Genomic DNA, 21,113 nt, shown 5'->3' on the forward strand with positions numbered 1-21,113 from the left:
TATCACTATTATTTTTTTATTTTAAAGGTGCACTGCCCAACTTGTTTAAATGACTTGCCTTGAATATTCCATGGTTTGACATTAAACATATCGATCTATCATTTTATTAATTACAGGTGTTTCTATTGCTCAAAAATACAATTCAGATCTGTGGAGAGTTGTCCCTATTTACAGAAGGAATGAATGTAATGTGATGTAGTGTAGTGCTGTAATCTGCTTGTCTCCCTTGTGATAGATAGCCTTAATCTATACTGTGGAACATTCTAGACAGAGCAATAACATTTCCATGGAGACAAGCAGGTGGCAGACCCTGTTATGCTATGCACCTTCAATAGTTATATGTGGAGAATGACTAGATATTTTCAGTTCAAGCATGTAACGGTAGTAAAACAGTCATGTGAAAATTGAAAAAAAATCACAAGTAGTAGGATAGCCATTCCAAACTCATTTTGTCTGTCTAACCAAAATGTTGTGTTCCCCAGTCTGACCCTGGAACCCCCACAAGTGACGGTCAGAGCCAGAGTCCCATCCCTCTAAACAAAAGGAGTCACATTCCGGGCGTATTCCCACAGTATTCCCACACGAGGAGACATCCTGCAGCAGAGGCAGAGAGCGGGAATTCCACTGGGAGCAGAGCTGGGAACCACACTTCCTTTGCCCTGGAGTCTTATCAGTACTGTTTGTGTTTTCTCTCATCACTCTCATCCTATCTTCATCCTCTAACCCTCCTCTGCGCTCCTCCGGGTCTCCTCCTCATCATCCCATTGGAATAACAAGGATCAATTGCTTTTAGTATATGTATGTGCCTCACCCTTCGACGGTGACTTACTATTTTGTTGACATGACGTACTTTTTACTGATTAATTATGGGAATAGGTGGGACAGCATTATTCAATTGTTATTACAGACCAAAGGAGCGACTAGAGTTTCTTTTAAATGGCTTGGTAAATTACTTATGACAGTTCATTTAATTGTGGGTGGAGATTTGTTAGCCCAATAAATAACAGCTAGCCAAAAACTATAAATTCTTAATTAGAAATATCCAGGAGATTCTTGAAAATACTGGGTTATTTTAGTTTAGGTACCACCACACATCGGCATACTGTAAAAAATTTATTTAAAACAATGTTTCTGTGCAACGCTGTAATTTCCCTTTTGCTGGATAAATAAAAGGTTATCGATTAGATTTGAAGATAGATGACGTTTCCTTTGGTTGTTTGGCTTCAACCAACTTGTCATGATTTACTGTAAAATAAATACTGTCACTAAGGCATGTGGAGTCTTACTGAGGTAAAAGTCAAAAGTAATATTACCAAAATAATGAATAGTGTGCTCATGTCATCTGTATATTCAATTATGTAACTCACGTTCATAAATGTGAATAAGACAAATCAAAACTAAATATGAGTCTTTGTGAAAACTGTAAACCTGTAAGTGTTTTGATGAGAGAGGGAGCTGGCTGCAACAGGAGAAGAGAGGGGCAGAGAGGAGCGGTGGAGTGAAGGAGGAGGTTAGACAGAGTCCCCCGCCTTATATGGAATTTCATACAGCTCTGCTTGTGGTGGAGTCTGAACTGTTTCTGTAGAAGCACTCACATGTAACCTCCTGGACCGAGCTTCATGTTTCAGTTTATCTACTGCATATGTGACGGCAGATTTAATAAAGGTGCACTATGTAACTTTTCAGATGGAGGGTCTGCCACCTGCTTGTCCCCACAGAGACGTTATTGCATTGCCAAGAATTTTCCACAGTATAACAGAAGGCAAGGCAAGTTTATTTGTATAGCACAAATTGTATATAATTCAAAGTACTTTACAGAATAAGAAAGACATTAAAATCACAGTGCAAACAAATCAGAACATAAATAATCATCATTATTAAAAGAGAAGAGAGAAGAAGTCATAAAATGTATTTGTATCAATGTAAACAAACAGCTAATTCTTGAGCAATGAAAACACATGCAATGAAAACATGTAATGACAGATGCTATGGAATATTCAAGACAATGCAATAATAACATCTTCATGGAGTGTGAAAAATCCCTCAGGTAGAATCCATGGCAAAGGAGAAATTCAATTTGTCAACTGGACAAAAGTTTAATAGTTTATTTAGCTTATCCAAGCTGCGAAACGTATTCGACCAAATAAACTTCTGTCCAGTTGACAAATTGAATTTCTCCTTTGCCATCTTTATGGAGACAAGCACTTGATACATAGTGCACTTTTAAAGTATCTGTCACCTTAGTTGGACAGAGGGGAAGACTTACAGTGCCTGACAGGTTGGACTACTAATTTTACTAAATCACAGTTAAGATTAAGATTAGTTTAGATTTTCTGAAAAATATTCACACTCATTTTCCCAATTTGGCTATTTTAGGTGTAAAATTTAACTTCACATTAGAGAATTCCATCACTGTTACCTTGTGAAACCCCTCTAATGTACAGAGAAATTATTATTTGATCAAAACAAATAAGAAAACACATTTATTTAGTTAAAACTACATTTAAAATATCATAAAAATGTGTCAAACTTGGGGTACAATTCTCCCTATCTCTGTCATTAGTATTTTGATTAGTATTTTGAAAACTCAGCTTTCAGTAACCTTTGACATATTTTTCAACTTTTCTTCACCAATTGCTTCTTGATTGGTGTAAAAGATATAATTCATATTTACTGCGGGTATTATCCCATCAAATTAAGTCCAAATCAAAATAATACAAATCTGTCATATGCAATTTAAAGTAGGAAACCCCCTTGTTCAGACAGTAACAGTGATACATAAGGAAAAGGAGGGTCTGTGTGTGTTTGGGTGGAGACTGGGACAGCTGTTGAGACTCAGGTGTGCGCTGTCTAGTCCAGAGAGAATAGCCTGCTCCCATGAGGCCTTCACTAACACGCGCGCACTTCATACTGTCTTATAGTTTAGCCATGGCTTAATTCTCTTCCTTTTCCCCTTACCCCCATGTTCCACTCACATTGACTTTTGACTCCCTCCTCTAAAGCCGTACCACAAACTCTTGGCTATGGCCGTCTTGGATCCAATTGGGTTTTGCTCTCGACTCAGGGCCTTACCTACCGCTGACATGTTTTAGTTAGCACGCTGACAGATTTGCTTCCTACGGAGAGCTTTTCTATCTCTGTACCTGTCATGGAGGAATCTGCCAGAGGGGGCCTGGTGCTATGTGGCAACAGCCAGGACGACAGAAGGAGCAGGACAATAATGAAGAGGCAGACCGGGTGTTGAATTAAACACACAGGCAGGCATACATAGACATAGACACTCCAGTATGAGCATTCCCATGGCTGTTCTGCTGTGGTGTACCCCTTTAGTTTGTTTCGGTGAGAGCAGGTACCAACAGCAGTGCCTGGAGATTCTTGTGATTAATGACATGTCGCTCGTGTCTAAACTCTCTTCATCTGGTTGCTTGACAAGAGCCACTCCATTGCAGTTTCCATCTCTACCCCTGCCTCCGCATCTCCTGCCCCGAGCTGTAGAGACATTACCCACAATCCCCTCGGGCGCCAACAAGCTGCTGCTCAGTATCACCCGACTTACCTGAGCCAGTACACCTTCATTCATGTGTGCGCCCTCAGGAGGCCAGCAAAGACGCTACCCACACACGAAGATGACAGATTTATTTCAACCTCCAATCAAAAGCTGTCTAACCTTACAATTTCTTTTGGTTAAGAAGTGCCACATAAGCGCAACAACTGTAAGTAACAAGTCTGAAGATTTGCCCTCAATTCTCAGACAGTTGTGTCCGGGGTCCCAGGTGGCGCAGTGATCACAGTACAGACTTCTGCTTCGGTACATGTTCTAATCAAATTATCCGGCTCAAATTATCCAGGGAATGATGAGACGAAAGCTCAGTAAGAGACACCGGGAGGAGGAATGGCAGGCCTAAGGAGGGGGTGGTCAGACAGCCAGTGAGTCAGATAGCCTTCTACAAAAAGATCATCAAATATAAGTGCAGATAAAGTTTGTTAATATTGAACTAATTTGTGTGTTTTTCCAAGTTCCAAATTTAGATGAGCGATATCAAGTGATCAGCTCTTAGTAATGCTTGATGCAGCCAGTAGTGATGACTAAATGTAGTATCACAATGCATTTCAGTTGTTAACCATCAACACATTTTCCTTTCACACAAATCACATCTTAAAACCATATTATGCCTAAAGTTCCTATATTACAGAAAATGGAGTCTTGTAAGATTTAAACCATGTTATGATGTTGTTACCTCCTCAAAAACATCCCCGGAGTTGAGTTGTGTTCTGTCTTGTTTTGTTTCAGTCACATGTATGAGTAATCCTTTATTCTTAGTCTATCTACATCTCCAAAGCTGAAAATGCTCAGTCCACCATGTGATGCCATGAAACAGTAGTTTTCAAGATAACACTTACCTTTTAGTTTCATTTAACAGAGATAGGAAATTCCAGGGCTGAAATAATCCATCCAAATATTGATTCTAGTGAAGTATGGAGTTCACCACATGTGATGCCACAAGGTGAAACAATTCTTCTCTCCATCTGAGAGAAGAATGCAGCCTAGATTTGCAGGATTTGTGTGTTAAACATGTGTGAATGAAACAAAACACAACTCCAGGTATGTTTTGGATGAGGAAATAGCATTTTAACATACAGTAGATGAGAAAATAGCATAAAATGGGCCTTTTAATTATAATTGCGAAAACAGTTGCGTGACCATAACATTGTAAGTAAAATAGCAAGTGATTGGGTGTGTCTCAGTTTCTGTATTGTGATTAACTGTCAACTGATGAAAGCCTTACACAAAGATGATTTATGAGTAAATAAAGTTGTATGGTTAACAGACAAATACCATGCCATAATTCTACTATTTAAAATGCTCATTCTTCCTTTTATAAATCATCTGCTCTCTCAGTCTTGCTTTATTCACCTGTCCCGCCTGCCCCACCCCTCCACATCTCCACATCTCGGCTGTCACCAAGGTAACAAAAGGGACAACATTGTTGGGCAGAGGCTGAGTGCTGTATTCTTGCCACTCAAGATAATGTCGAATAGATAATTTCAAATTGATTCAGACTGCGCTCATGTCTAATGGCCTGTGTGGGTTTCTAATGTGAGTGCCTGCCTTCAGAGCTCTGTGTATACAAATCATTTAAATCTCATCCACCCCATACCTTTTCATTAGCAGATCATATTCCTCCCATTCCTTGCTATCTTTTCCCATTTAATACTATCTGTACTTTGAGTCTCCCACTGTGCATCATTAACCTTTTCTTTCTTCTCTTGGTTAAACCCGGTGAGTACATTCTACTGTTCCAGACTGTGAGGACTGGCAAAAACCAGGCTTGCTGCGTTGCTCAATGGAGACTGGAGTTTCACCCGCGATCATAAGTACATCCTTATTAGCCCCTGAACAGATTCTGCAAGAGCTCTTCCACTATCTCGTCATACACCACTCGGCATTGTCTCTCACCTTGCTGTATCTTACATAATACCTGTCAAACCTTACCACAGTGAGAGGGTGTCAAATCGAATCCTACAAACTGATTCATCTGATTTGACACTATGGACAAGAATGTGCTTGCCATTTTCTCACGTACAGTAAGTAGCTGCTGCAATACAATTTAAATTTAGTAAAGAGAGACAAAAGCATATGTCAACGTATGCCCACTGTATATGTCTAAAAACAATGAATATAAGGTGTAATTAATGTTTCGCGTGTAGAACCGTGGGTGAGGATGTAGTGTGCGGTCTCTCTAACAAGCTCCCACTCACCCCAGCGGAGGGAGGCAGGAGGCAGGGCTGGAGTGACTGTGAGCCTGTTAGAGCAGTGGGTTGCGTTGGCTGTGTCCCTGAGTGTGTGTGTGCGTCTGTGTGTATGTGTGTAGAATTGTCGCTGTGTGTGTGTCCATTTGTGTGTGTGTCATTTCGTGTGTGCTGTACTGGGATGTGGAAATTGAATGGAGCCTTTCAGTTCGGCTGCTCGTCTCCCCGGGGGTGAGAGACTGGTTGCCATGGTTATCCTGGAATCCTGCTGCTAATGGGTGGGAGTTTGTGTAGCTCTGGCAACCCGGTCCGTCTGGGGTGGAATATGTGTGCGTTTGGTGACTGTGTCTGTGTGTGTATGTGAGTGTGTGTGTGTGCGCTTTGGCCTGTGTGTGTAGAGGGGGTGTGGCCAGGGTGGACAGGGCGGAGGCTACATTCTAGGACAGGGGAGGTCATACTGTATATGTGGGAAAATAAGGGACTGCTCCAGTATGCTCAGGATCATAATCGATGGGCTTACAATGAACTACACCGGACTAGGCCCACTCATCCATAGATTTTAAAAGATGAATTGAAGAATGCAAGAGTATGAGTGACCGCCACTAGATATCAAAACAAACTATAGTCGGTGTCAGATTTAGTCAGATTGAAAACTGCATTACAGGCTTTAGCAATGTTTCAATACTATACTCCAAATGTTCATAATATTAATATATTTAATTTAGCATTTCTGTGAAAAAAAATACTATAGCTTGTCAGGGACGCACTGATATGAAACTGGAATTGGATATCGGTTCAGTCGATATCCAATTTTGGTCTATAAACTGGTGTAATATGATGATTTGCTGGCAAGTGTACAGTACAATACAAAGCTGTTCTGTAGTTACAATACACATTCGGATCATTTTTACTCTATGCTCTGTAAAAAATAATTTCAGTCTCTGCCCTAGTATCGGTTGATTTCGGCAGATTGTTAAAGTCAAAGTATCGCCATTGATATCGAAACACAAAACCCTGAAGCACTGCATCCCTATAGCTTGTCTAATAACCCACAATAGGTTTTAATCACTATATAATAACACATGACTATGGCTACAGTTATTTCTATTACAGGATTAAGCAACTACAATGGGGTGAACTTCACATCTTACCACCTATTCAACTTTAAAAGTGTTTTTTGACAGAAAAATATGGCGAATAATTAATTCTTGTGAGGTTAATAGAAGTAAGGCTAGAAAAACCTTTTTGTGTTATTTGTAAATCAGAATCTATTTGACTTTTTAAATGTATTTCAGAACATTTACAGAAAAACATTGCATTGATTTGTGCTGCCTGTCACTAACATTTTACTCTTTTTTGCACAGAATATTTAATTCCTCCACCCGTACAATGTGAAATTACAAGCATACTGAATAGTATAATCTAGTCGTGATGAAATGTTCCTGTGGTTTTACAGCATTATTGCGGGAGTGTTAAGATAATACAGTGAAATGTTTGAGCCATGCCATCCTTTTACCCTTAGGCGAATCGCACTCCTAACTGGCACATACTAGACCCAACAAAACACAGGACACACACTGCACAAATCACATAGGAAAAGATATGACTTCCTCTGCTCTAAAATCATTGATGCACAGTAAATATTTAACCAAATTTAGTGTAACAATGCCACTGACAGTGACTATGGTGCATATTGTCAATAGTAATGTATGCCTGTGATATGCAATGGGACCAGTTAATCCCAGGTTTTCCTCTTCTTCCCAGTGTTGTGGTAGAGGGGATCAGTCTCACAGATGTCTTGGCTTCTGTTCGCCTTGGAAGACTCATCCATATGCTGCATGAACCCCTGTGGATTTAAAGGAACTTGGCGCTAGAATTGACTCTCTGCCCCTTTCCAGTTATTATGTATGGCCAATTCATTGTAGTCTGGAAACATTAGGGAAATGACTCTCTTGTGGAGTCCAGACTGAATAATAATGAATGTTATGTTTAGGCGCAATTATAAAAATGTATTGTGTTTTAGTAGTTTGATTAGACTCTTTTGGGGGGATTTTCCATTCAAATTCTGCTTCTGCATTCTGCTTAGAGTGCACATTGTAATCTACTCTAGAAGTATTAACATTTGAGAAGACTGATTGAAATATGTCTGTTAAACTAATACAAGATCTGAAACTAATCTATATAGTCTAAGTACGTGTCTACAGGTACAAGACTTTTCTATAAAAAGACAAGATATTTTATTCTTTACTGAGGAATTTCTACTACCTTAAAATTGTGGCCTTTGGAATTTTGATTACTCTGGCAACTCAAATTGTGATTTTGACTTGATTGTGGTATAAAGTATATTTTATAGCCATATATAATAGAGTTCCACCCACCTCCACTTAACTGATGTGCAAAGTCAATGGGAGGTTACGGGGACCTTTATATGTTCCATCCTTTTTCACTTTTACAACTCAAAGTTAGCACACAACTTTAAAGTCAAAGTAACTCTAAACTCAGATTGTTATTTATGGAAGACATTAGTGGGAGATTATATATCCTAAAACTAGTCATTAATGCCTCAAACACAAAACAGGCCAAAAACCACTGCCACGATGAGTGAGCGTCTAAGATTATGTAATGCATTCCTTCACACTGCGTGAGTCAAAGAACTCATAGTCAACTTTGTGGATAATTTACTATGAAAATACCACATAGAGATCACAAATTCATATCTGATGCTATAAATATCTCGTGCAGATCGTTGAAACACTTCACTTTCAGAAATCTGTTTTGCATTGAGCCCCCTCCCCAAGTCTTCGTCTTATTTTTGAGATTTCCACTCTGGAGCCCAGACAGCCATAGCCTTGACTTGGGGCCACCCCATGCTCTCACTGTCCAACTATTTAACAAACCGCAGTGAAACAGCTTTAATTCCTGCTTACTGCAGCCTGACTGAGTTCAGCATTGCTTGGGGTCTTTTTGGAAAGCTGCTGTTTGAGGCCCAACAGGCCAGGCAGGCAGACAGGGGGAGCAGCGGCCCAGTGCAGTGGGCTTACACACCCATGGGACACATATGTCAGTCAGGGAGGGTCTCTGCGGAGAAGTTCACTTAGTTATGGCATATTTCAATGTTTCTTTTCTCATCTACCATGGGCAACTTATACTTTGAGATTTTTTGTAGGGACAATAGCTACAAACTGGACTTAAATGTTTACTTAAAATACAGTTTAAACAAACTACCTCAACCAATGAACCTAACTCATAGTACTAAGGCAAAAGTATCCACATACCCCTGTCTCACTGACAGTCCCCCAGAGAGAGTACTATATCTTAAGACAGAAGTCACAGAATTGTTCATAAACATAAACATTCATAAACATCTCTGAGGCCACGACAACATCAACTACTTTTCAATAATGACTTAACGTATCTGTGATATAGTTCAGAATGAACAGCAAATAAGTTTGTCCTATTAGAAAATGACTAATACTTCTTACTGACATTGTTTCAAATCTTTTTACCTAAAAGTTTCAAAAGTCGAAATTGTGAACCAACTGAAATAGAGCACAAAAAATCATGGCTCTGTGTCCACGAAACACTGGCCGTGGCTGTTTTTGCTGACACAGTAGAGTGTGGATTTGTCTGGATGAAGGGGAATACATTTATGGTTTTTGAGGGGTGAGGGCCCACACCAGCCACCCTAGGGTCTTGTTATCCTCTCCTCTGCCTGTGCTCTTGGGGCGACTTTAATGAATACTCCTGTTGCAGTCCTCCTCTGGCTCCAGTCAGGCTATCTACAGGGCTGCCCCCCACCCCGCCACCTCCATCCTCCCCTCGGTGTCTGCCTCTGTACGCCAGCGCAGGTCATTCTTCTGCAAGTCCAGGGCTAACACGGAGAAAGCCAGGGAGCTAGGTGATCGAACTGAATAATTGATATGTTGAGCTCACCTCAAGAGTTTCTCTGAAAGCACAATGACCAGTATGCACCAAGCCCTGTACACATTTGAAGTAATATGGTGTGTGGGTTGCAACTTTTTTTTACACATATTGTATTATTCTCTGTTTCTCTGTTTTGTTGTATAGCTGATAAATGTAACACTCAGTCTAGCACTATGCCCATTTTAGCCATAATGTTTCGGGTGCATGTGCTTATCTAAAAGGGATTTAAAAAGAACTTAAGTGTTAAAAACTGTTAAAGGGCCTGTATCACACTATTTCTGTTCTATGTCATAATGTTATTTCCTCGTCAAAATGTTTAACACACAAATGCTGCATATTTAGGCTGAGTTTCTCTCTCAGAAAACACTCTGTTCCACTTTGTGATGTCATGTGGCAATACAGGAAGCACTCCTCTGTGTTTTTAAACTCACATACACCTTCCCTACAATCATTTATTATTGATTATTTCAGCCCTGGAAGTTCCAACATCTACTGAACAAAATGTAAAACATAGCTGTTAACTTGAAAACTTCCACTTCATTACATCACAAGGTGGAACAGAACATTTTGAACTTTGGAGATGTTAACAAACTAGTAATAAAGGTTTACTCCAATGTATGAGGTAACAACATTATAACAAGCTCACAATAATCCATTTTGCTTAACAGGACCTTTAAAGAAATATGATATAGAAAATACATGGTCAGAAGCAAAACTTTCCAAGGAACAAGTAGTGATGTCACAATACATTTCTTGGTATTTTGTAATTTTTCAGTTCTTAAGTTGCACATAACCTCATCTCCTGTACATTCTGTTCATTGTTTCTGCAGCCTGACAAACATGAAACTTGTGGCTTTTCTGTTCCGCAACATTAGAAAGCTGCAGTTTGTGGTTGGAACTGGAACAAATTAAAACAAATACACATTTACATATTTGATCTTCTTTGGGAGCATGTTGTACCTCTTTTGGTACAAATGATGTTTTTCCTGTTTGGGTTAATTCACTTATTAGTAAGAGCAACTGGGAGGTTTTAGAATAACAATTTTTTTTTTTTTCAACTTTTGCGGAGTATTTCCCCAGAACTATAGAATGAGCTCCAGCTTTTTTCTTTTGTCAAATTGTCCTAGAGCCAATTGTCAGAGGTCTCCAAATGCTAAACAGACCTACACTAAGCATGCATACCCTTTTTGGCAAAGGCGCTGTAAAGCAGGTCTAAACTAACTGTACGTGTGCGTTTTATGAACACTTGTGGAATGCCCCCTGCAGAGCCTTAACTCTAGCACTGGATGTGTGTTTATGGGAATGTTTTGGCAGGAAGAGGCAGGGCCCAGTCCAGAATAATGAAATAATGTAGGAATGTGGTACAGTGGGAATATCCTGAGTCAAACACAAGGCAGGCGTAGGGTCGGGGGAGTGACTTATGGGAACCTTTATGTAAGATAGGATAGATGACACGGTGGCACTTGTTTAACATACAACTTTTCCAATCCAATTCATTCCACATCCCAAGGAAGAGCTTTCAAACCTGTGAGTCATTGACTGAATTTCTCCATGTGATATGTGTGAGCCTCAACTGTGGCGCTGTTGAAGTCACAACGAATATGAAGTGCTAGTGTTTCTCTGCAGGCTGTGCATTAGGCCAGATGCCACGCACTTTCGCCCACATGCCTCCCACAAGCCGGCACCCGTATATAGAGGGCAGAATCTGAGCCCAAGCTGCAAGCAGGCAGATAAAGACAATCTCATTGATGTAGAAGCAGCTCACTGTGGAAAAGAGACATCTCTGACACAACCCTGCCTTCCTCACCAATGCTTAAGAATCAGATTAACTACCGCAAAAATATTGTGCTCAGGCTCCAAGGCAAAGAAGCCAGCTCTTACATAGATATAAACCAGTGTGTGTGTATGTATGTGTGTGTGTATGTGTGTGTGTACAGAGCCATAAACCTGCTGCTGCTAATGAAATACCTTTAAGTGAAACATTGACGAGCGGCTCAAGATATCCGTCCCTTTAGAATCCATGTTCTTTCTGATATAAATATATACAGATCTATGCCAGGGGGATGTTACACCCACTATGCACAAGAATGCGGAAACAATGTTCTTGCTTAACTGAAGTTATGCATTGCATATTATGTATTGTCTTGTCAGATGTCAACCTCAACAAAGAGCAATAACATATGAGAAGTTTATATAAACTTTGGAAACTCAAGTCTCTTTTACGCTGATTGGATGAAACATTGATAGTGACAGCTCACTACAATAGTAAACCACATTATCATTGTGTTCAAACGGTAAAAATATACAGGAACGACTGCAAACAAAATCTACCTTTTCAATATTGTCATAACACTTAAAGAGCCTGTTGCTGTCTGACAAACCTAACCCATGCAGCAGGAACATTTAAATTAGTTTAAATGTTCTTTAATATGCATGATACCTCCTTTTTCTTAAATAAATGAATGAATAAATAAAATTAAAAAACTCTGTACTCTCAATGCTCATGTTCAAATCTTTTATTATTTATGTTTTTTTATTCGTATGTGTTGTGATTTTAATGTCTTTCTTAGTCTGTAATTTACTTTGAATTACTTGGTGTATAAATTGTGCTCTACAAATAAACTTGCCTTGCCTACCAATCAGAATGGCTATTTCAAATCTTTAGCTGACTTACAAATGAACATTACATGCACTCCAATTACTAACAGTGTTACTTTTTGCACATAGATACGTTTAACCATGCTCTTCTTGTACAGTATTTGTTCTTTCTTGTAGTCTCTCTAACCCTCAGTCTGTTGAATGTTTTTTGTTCACTCTGCTCCTCTGCCAGACCTCTCCTTTACACGACCTCACCTCTCTCGCCTCCTCCCTGAAATCCACTCCTTGGCAACCAGTCTCTGCGTCTCTCACAAAGGTAGACAGCCTCTCAGTGGTGCCACAGCAACCCACTGCAACATCAGACAGTGAAGCATGCTACATTATTAAGCAGAATGAGCTGAGAGGGGCTATTGAGGACAGAGCGTGGTCACGAGGGAGTGGGAGGAGAGCAGACACAAAAACTGGGGGCACTTATTGCAAACTGCTAGAACTCATATCGTACTAACTTTTGTCTGGGTAAGTATAGCTCAATTAGGACACAAATATAAACCGTATCCACCGTATCTCATTTACGACATAAATGATCAACTATTCAGAAAGTTTGGAGAAAGACAACAACAGGTGGAAAAGAAAGTAAAGTATCAATCTGCAACCCAAACTACTGAACAAATAAAATGGTTAAAAAAATAGTACAAGAGGGTGTTCAGTCTTTTGTAAAATCTAACTTTTGGTGCACCGTCTTAGCAGTTTCAAATGTATTTCATATTAGACAGTTGAGTTTGTGATGTTGTAAGTTTGTACTTTATTATTATTATTTTTTTTATTTTATTTTTTTACTTTAATCCTATGTCCTGTGTTTTCTTGTATACTTTTAGATTAACAATTGCCATTTACAGACAGCACCAAAATAATATTAACTGGCTACATGGATGCTATCTTTGTGTGTGTGTGTGATATAAGCAGGAGTAAGATGGAGTGCTTTGGAGCGGTTACATTCAGCCAAATCCACAGGGGGATCCATCAGGAACATCTGGGTCTGGGGCGGACAGGGCTGCTTTTGTTTGGGAGTACACTGCCCTGACACCTCACCCAGATTTTCTGTGAGGGAGAGAGGAGGGGGGGAAAAAGAAAGAGACAGGGAGATTGGAGAGGGAAAGAGAGAGAGAGAGAGAGATGAGAGATTCAAAGAGAGAGAGGGCAGAGAGAGAGTGAGGGGAAGTGCTGCAGGGGGCTGTCTTAAATGTAGAAGGTGTTAGTGTTACAGGAAGCAACACAAGTTAGTATCAAGGCTAACATTTCTGTACCATATTTAAGAATTAATGATGTTTGTAAACCTGAACATAAAATAGTATTGCAAAATGTAAACATGGCTCTGATACCCTTTGGATTCGGAGGAAACTGTTGCAATCCTGTGATTTTTGCTGTAATCACACTCATCTTACCTTGAGATCTGTAGTTCGCTAAATTAGTCAAGGCTGATTTTGGGGGGTCTGCACTGATGTTGGAGGGAGTAGGAGGTCCTTAGATCTGCAAATATCAAGACAATGCAACAACTTCTGAGAAAATGTAATAGGTTAACCTGCTAAACTGCTAACCATTTCTTGACTGGTGCCTGTTTCACTGTTTGCAACAGTCACAGTCAAAAAAGTTTGTGAAGCCCTATGTATGTAATGTCAGATTACATTCAGTGTAAATGCATAGACAAGAGCATTGTTTCCCAAAGACTGGATCACGACCCTCAGGTGGGTCACAAGAAATTTTTGTTGGATCACCTTGTCACAGTCTCCATGTCGGCCTGCAATATACAGTTCTACAGACTGATTTGTTCCAATATTGCTGGTTCAATTGAATGCTGAAAAGAAAAAGAAATGGGCTATATTTAATGTCCAAATAGGCGACTTATGGATCCTTTTATTGCTGGTTCAATTACTATTTTTCATTGTTTAAAACTTAAGTAAAACTAGTTGTTCAGAGAAACACAATCACTCAGTCAACAATAAAACATCCTAATTAATGTTCAGTAATGGTCAAATCCACCTTTATTTCCTGATTTACAAATAATGTCTATTGACTTGGGTCACGAAGATTTGTGACTTTTAAAATATGGGTCCCCGGAAAAAAAGTTTGGGAAACACTGGACTAGAGGATGGTCCACATGAGTATGAAAATATGACTGTTGAAGGAAGCTTTTTTGTGAGTGGTGTAAATACTAAAAGTTACAATTTAGAGGGACCATATTATGCTATTTTTTGATCTATGTTATTATGTTTCCTCATCACAAACCTGGAGTTGTATTTAGTTTCATTCACACATGTTTAACACACAAATCCTGCAAACTTTGGCTGAGGTCTTCTCTCAAACTGAAAACACTCTGTTACTCTTTCTGATGTCATGTGGTAATACAGGAAATGCTCCACTGCCACTGTGGTTTTATACACCATATTTTTACTAGAATCATCTGGATAATTTCAACCCTGAAATTGCCAATCTGTATACTGAACTATAGGTAAAACACAGTTAACTTGAAAACCACCACTACATAACATCGCAAGGTGGAACTGAGCATTTTGAGCTTTGGAAATGTAGACTGATGAATAATAAAGGATTACTCAAACCTGTGTGAATGAAACAAAACACAACTCCAAGTTTATGATGCAATAATAACATAGTTAAAAGCTCACAAGTCAACGTTGTGTAATATAGGACCTTTAAAGAATACATATCAAGAAAAAACATCTATATACAATTGTGAGGATTGTACACAAACAGTAAGCACCTAATGATAAGTTTACGTAGTGTGAAAGAATGTGATTTATGTGCACAAGAGCTTTACAAGAATCAAGGTCAGAAGATGATCAGAAGGTCAGAAGATGATTACCACCTTGAATGATCTCGTCTGATTTCGGAAGCTAAGCAAGGATTGGGCCAGGTTAGTAGTTGGACAGGAGACTGGAGGGAATACAAAGTGCCACAGTGATGTAGCAGTGGCTCTATTGCAAATGGACGTTGTGTCCTTAGGCAAGGTACTTCACCAACCTTGCCTAATATGAATGTGATTTGTGAGTGAATAATTGTTGGTGGTTGGAAGTAGATCCCCATCCATCCATTTTCTTCTGCTTATCCGGGGCAGGGTCGTGGGGGCAATAGTCTAAGCAAGGACTCCCAGACTTCCTTCACCCTGGACACTTCCTCCAGTTCCTCTGGAGGGACCCCTGGGCGTTCTCAGGCCAGACCAGAGAAATAGTCCGTCCAGCGTGTCCTGTGTCTTCCCAGGGCCTCCTACCGGTGGGACACACAGGAGGCATCCGGAATAGATGCTCAAGCAACCGTGGAGGAGGAGCAATGGCTCTACTCCGATCTGCCTGTCAATCTCACGCTCCACCCTCCCCTCACTTGTGAACAAGATCCCGAGATACTTGAACTCTTCCACATGAGGCAGGGACTCTCCACCCACTCGGAGAGGGCAAGCCACCTTTTGCTGGTCGAGAACCATGGCCTTGGACTTGGAAGAGCTCATCCTCATCCCAGCCACTTCACACTCGGCTGCAAACTGCCCCAGTGCACATTGCAGGTCCTGGTTTGATGAAGCCAGTGGGACAACATAATCTGCAAACAGCAGAGATGAGATCCTGTGGTCCCCAAACCGGACCTCCTCTGGCCACTGACTGCACCTAGGAAATCTGTCCATAAATACAATAAACAGAACCAGTGACAAAGGGCAGCCCTGGCAGAGTCCAAAATGCACCGGGAACAGGTCTGACTTACTGCCGGCAATGCGAACACAGCTCCTGCTTTGGTCATACAGGGACTGGACAGACCTTAGCAAAGGGCCCTGAACCCCATACAGAACACCACGAGTGACAAGGTCGAATGTCTTCTCCAGATCCACAAAGCACATGTGGACTGGTTGGGCAAACTCCCATGAACCCTCAAGCAACCGATGGAGAGTATAGAGCTGGTCTAGTGTTCCGCAGCCAGGACAAAAACCACACTGCTCCTTCTGGATCCAAGGTTCAACTATTGACCAGATTCTCCTCTCCAGTACCCTGGAATAGTCTTTACCGGGGAGGGTGAGGTACGTGGAGATCTGGGCTTTTACAAATAAATTGTACACACAATAAGTATGAAGCCCCAAAATATATTCCAGATTTCATACATTGAACACTAAGTCAATTATTGTGACAGGTTGGAAGGCCAGGGCAGCTGTGACTACAATAGTAACTTACCACCAGTGAGTATGTAATGAAAGAATAATGTACAAAAATATAAAAGGGAGTTTGAGCATCTGGAACAACACTAAAACTAATGCATTTATATTATTAAAGAGAATGATGAAAAGATTTAGAAAGAGCAGAAAGGAGTGAGCATAATGAACTATGGTGCCATCCACACTCTAGGCAACTCAGAAAAACACCATCGATTCTTTCCTACTAGTTGAGTCTTTGGCAACAATACCTCTCTTCAAGTTCCTGGAGACTCCATTCTGTCTTTTTAACCATCAAAATAATGTTGCGATACAGTGGATACAGACACGGAGAGAATAAACAGGAGACCTCAGAACAAGTGAACATTCAACAAAAGTGTAGGAGATGGAAGCTGTTTGAGAGGAGAGAGAGACAGGGGAGTCGGAGTTTGGAGGGTGGTTTGCTCAGAGGAGGGAGAGCAGAGGTAATGAGGCCAGTGACTGGTTCTACACCTCGTCTCTGTGGAAACTAATTGGGAGAGAGCTGCAGGGCACTAATTTGAGCACTCTGCTGGGTAAATGTAGTGCAGCCAACTATGAAGGGTAAATCAATGTAGAACCTCTCCCAACACCTCACCCTTTCTTCTCTCTTACTTTTTCCCATTATTGTTTTCCAATAAGAATTTCATTGACTTCAACCATGCTAGTGGGCACCTATATTGACCTTATTATACCAAGAAAACTAGTGGAGCAGAGAGATAAGTTTGGCAAGTTAACAAAAGAAAAAGTAATTTTAAGAATTAAGAAAAGAAAATCTGTCACAGGGACTAATATTGTCAAAAAGTTTTATAAACTTGTTTGCATCAGCTGCTCTTAATATTGAAGGATTGGCCTACATTAAATACTGTTTTGGTCAACCTTAAGATAGTAAAAGAGACACTTGTCAAATGTTATTCTTATTAAACTAGAAATGGATCTTCGTATGTCCTATATTACGTAAAACTGACTTTCATGCGCTTTTAGACATGTTAGAATATTGTTACCTCCTCAGAAACATACCTGGATTTGTGTTTTGTTTCATTCACACATGTTTGAGCAATCCTTTAGTCTACCTACATTTCTAAAACTCACAATGCTCTGTTCCACCTTGTGATGTCATGCAGTGGTAGTTCTCAAGTTAACAGCTTCTTTTACCTTTAGTTCAGTAGAGATGGACAAGTCTAGGGCTGAACATCACATCACAAGATGGAACAGTGTTTTCTGTTTGAGAGAGGAATTCCACCTAAATATACAGGATTTGTGTGTTAAACCTGTGTGAATGAAACAAGACACAACTCCAGGTATGTTTCTGATGAGGAAACAACATTATAACAGAGATCAAACAACAGTGTAATATAGGCTTTTTAACAAATCCACATCACCAGGAATTCACTATACCTTTCCCACGAGTGCTCACTATCAAATGGATCCAGAACTGATGCTTGTATCTTGGCCGATGCACATACAGCATGTGTGTGTCCTCTCCCTGGGCGGTGAAGTGTCTGACAGGAGAAAAGAAAAGCACAATGTATGGTGAACCCCTGTAGTGGGCTGGCAGAGTAAGAACGCTGAGTTTGGTGGGTCTTAGGGAGCATTATCCTCACCCTCAGGCCTGGGATATAGAGAGCTTTTTCGCCTCACATAACAGAAGCCTCACTCATTGGCATTCAAAAAGAGACGGAACAATTCTGGAAGAAACAAAGCATGAATGAAGTGCGGAATTGGCATTTGATCATTTTAAAAAATACTCTTTGATTCTGAGGAATAAAAAGTGAAAAGGTAAACCAAGTTGTCTTTGTTTGTCAAACTTCATCACTCACTGAGCAAGATCTGATCTTCTCTCTGCGCCATCTGCCCCCTTCTCTGAGTGACTGTGCCTTGGAGCACGGCCCCCTGGGAAATCGCTGTGGATAAGTTATTCAATTAGAGGGGCATTATTGGCCTGCTCCCTCAGAGGACAGAACTGATGATGCTGTGATTACACTGCGCTGCATTTCTTTATGGCTCGACGCCCTCTGCCTGTATGTGCGCACATCTGGCTGTATCAAACTATATGAGTGTTTGTGCATGTGTGACTGCCGCAAATCAACATAATGTTTGTGAGGCAAATGGAGGAGAGGAGGAGGAGATGGGGTTATAAATAGGGGTCTATCAGAGATGCTTGGCTGATTTCAAATGAGTCCATTTAAGTCTGAGGACACACAGACAGGACTGACCACATATTGTCCTGGTAAGGTTATATAGCCGCATCCCATTGGAGTGACAATTGTCCTTACCAGGACAATATGTGGTCAGTCCTGTCTGTGTGTCCTCAGACAAAGGTTATATAGCCTCGTCCCATTGGAGTGAGAAATGTCCTTACCAGGACAATATGTGGGTGCAGGGCAACAACACTGGTCTTATTAAAGCCTAGAGTAGCAAACAGGGAGTCAATGTATCAACGCATGTAAAAACTAGAGAAACATTTTTTTAAAAGTATGTTTTTAATTATTATTTTATTTAGTTGACTTTTTTCAGGAAAGGTTTGCAGTAGTGCAATGTATAATATACTCTAGATTTGGACCAAAAGTACAGTACTAGAAAATCTTATGAATTTGTGTCCAGGTGTGGTGAGAACAAGAAAGTATGGATTGTATCTTAAGAATGAATGAATGAATTAATAAAAAAAAAAAAAAAAACATTCATTCATTCATTTTGTATTATTAGAATTGAGCCGTCCTGAACTCCTGGTTGAGTCAGAATCCTTGTTTTAAACTTGTTCATTTCACGGTCTTTGTTCAGTGTCTTTATGGGGGGAGATGAACAGAATATACAGTACATCAGAAATTGGACAAAGAAATGGCAGCATGGTTATCTCTCACAGAGAGGCCCTCACGCCCAAATCCAAACACCCTCTCTACGGACCAGAGGTGTTCTTTAAACTATTGCCACGATGGGTCTGTCCTATCTGCCCAGCACAGAGCCACAGATGCCCTCCCAAGGGTGCACGCTCGAGGGGAACAGGGCAGCGGGCCTGGAGCCTCATCTGCTCTGCCCAGAATACAAATAGGTCAGTGTGCGGTGAGAGAGTGAGAGTAAGAGAGAGAGAGAGAAAGAGAGAGAATGTGCAGTGAGAGAGAGAGAGTTAGACAGAGAGAGAAAGAGTCAGAGAGAGAGAGCAAGAGAGAAAGGAAAGAAAGACAGAGAGCAAGAGAAAGAGAGAGAGAGGGAGGGTACATACACTGACCATGAACACGAAGAGGTCTTGCCAGCTGAATTCCTCCATTGGCCGTGATGGGAAGGGCCATCTGGTATCAATGCGGGGAAGTCAAGCAAGCTTACAACTGTGTGCATGCATTCACACACCCACATACTCTGTCAGCAGCACCGCAGACATGGCTTCCATTATCACTGTTAGATTAGGGCCATCACCTCACCATCAGGTCAGTGGCTCCCATTCAGACCACTCAATACAGTTTACACCTGCTATTAGAGACACACACTTCCTTTTATTAAAAAGTGGATTGAGGAAGTTTGTTGGAACTGAGTGGCAAGCTCTGGAAGACTACAAAGTATAGTTGTGGTCTTTGTGGTTGATACAGTAAACTATGAGTCAGTGTCCAATAAAATGGAAGGGATACACCAGGTAGGGCATCAGATGTGAAACCTTAACCAGATTAATGCTATGCTATTTCAGTTGCACCTTTTCCATTTAACTACAGTATGTATTAGAGTTTAGATGCTACAGGTTGCCAACCAACACAACAGCAGATGATCACAATAAAAAAAAGCAATACGCTTCTCCAACATCATTGTACCATAAAACTAATTAACTTGTGCTAGTCTGACCACTGCAGACTAGAAACACCCCACAAGAAAAACAGTTTTAAAGATGCTTTGACCAAAAGATCCAGTTGTCAGGGTTGAAATATTATCCAGACATTACAATCATTTACAATATAGCATACACTAACACATGCTAATACACTTAACTTTGTGCCGGTAGTGCAAAATCCAGCTTTCATTGTCATGTAGAATGTAGAAACTGATACTCAAGTAAGTAACCAAGCTAAACGCAAACTCAGCCTAAAAGTCCAACTACTTCATTCATTTGTTTTATAATCCCAGTGTTGACCTAGCTTTATTACACCAGTTCTTCTCATTATCTCCAGTGCTGCCCTCAATCTTTCACTTTTCTCCTGTTTTGGAAATTCCTGAAAGGGAGAAAAACTATCAGCGGGTTAAAAATAGACATTGTTTGGCTGTGATGTAATCCCAAGGCTGTATCCTAAAGTTTTCTTTGTGCTGCTGGTGCAAGCTCAACTTATCAGTGAAAAGGGAAACTGATTTACTTTGGCTTAATATCAAAACCTGGGCCTGATGAGGGAAGGCTTGCACAAAGTAAATCAAGTAGAAAATAAGCAGAGTTGAATTATTTTCAAAAGCCAGAGCGCGATTAAGCTGTGTGCAGGGCTTGTGGCGGGGCTCATGAAAAGAAAACATCTCAGGGTTTTCCATCATGCCTTCTCTTGTTCATTATATCAGCACCTCTTACATTATACTTACTTTATAAACTCGCAAAAGGGCAGCGAGTGCTCTACATCAGCCCACTGCAGCAAAGCAAGTGAAAAGAAATGGA

This window comes from Boleophthalmus pectinirostris, unplaced genomic scaffold (genome assembly GCF_026225935.1).
Source record: "Boleophthalmus pectinirostris isolate CB_2022bp ecotype Guang Dong unplaced genomic scaffold, ASM2622593v1 HiC_scaffold_1, whole genome shotgun sequence".
Classification (NCBI taxonomy): Eukaryota; Metazoa; Chordata; class Actinopteri; order Gobiiformes; family Gobiidae; genus Boleophthalmus; species Boleophthalmus pectinirostris.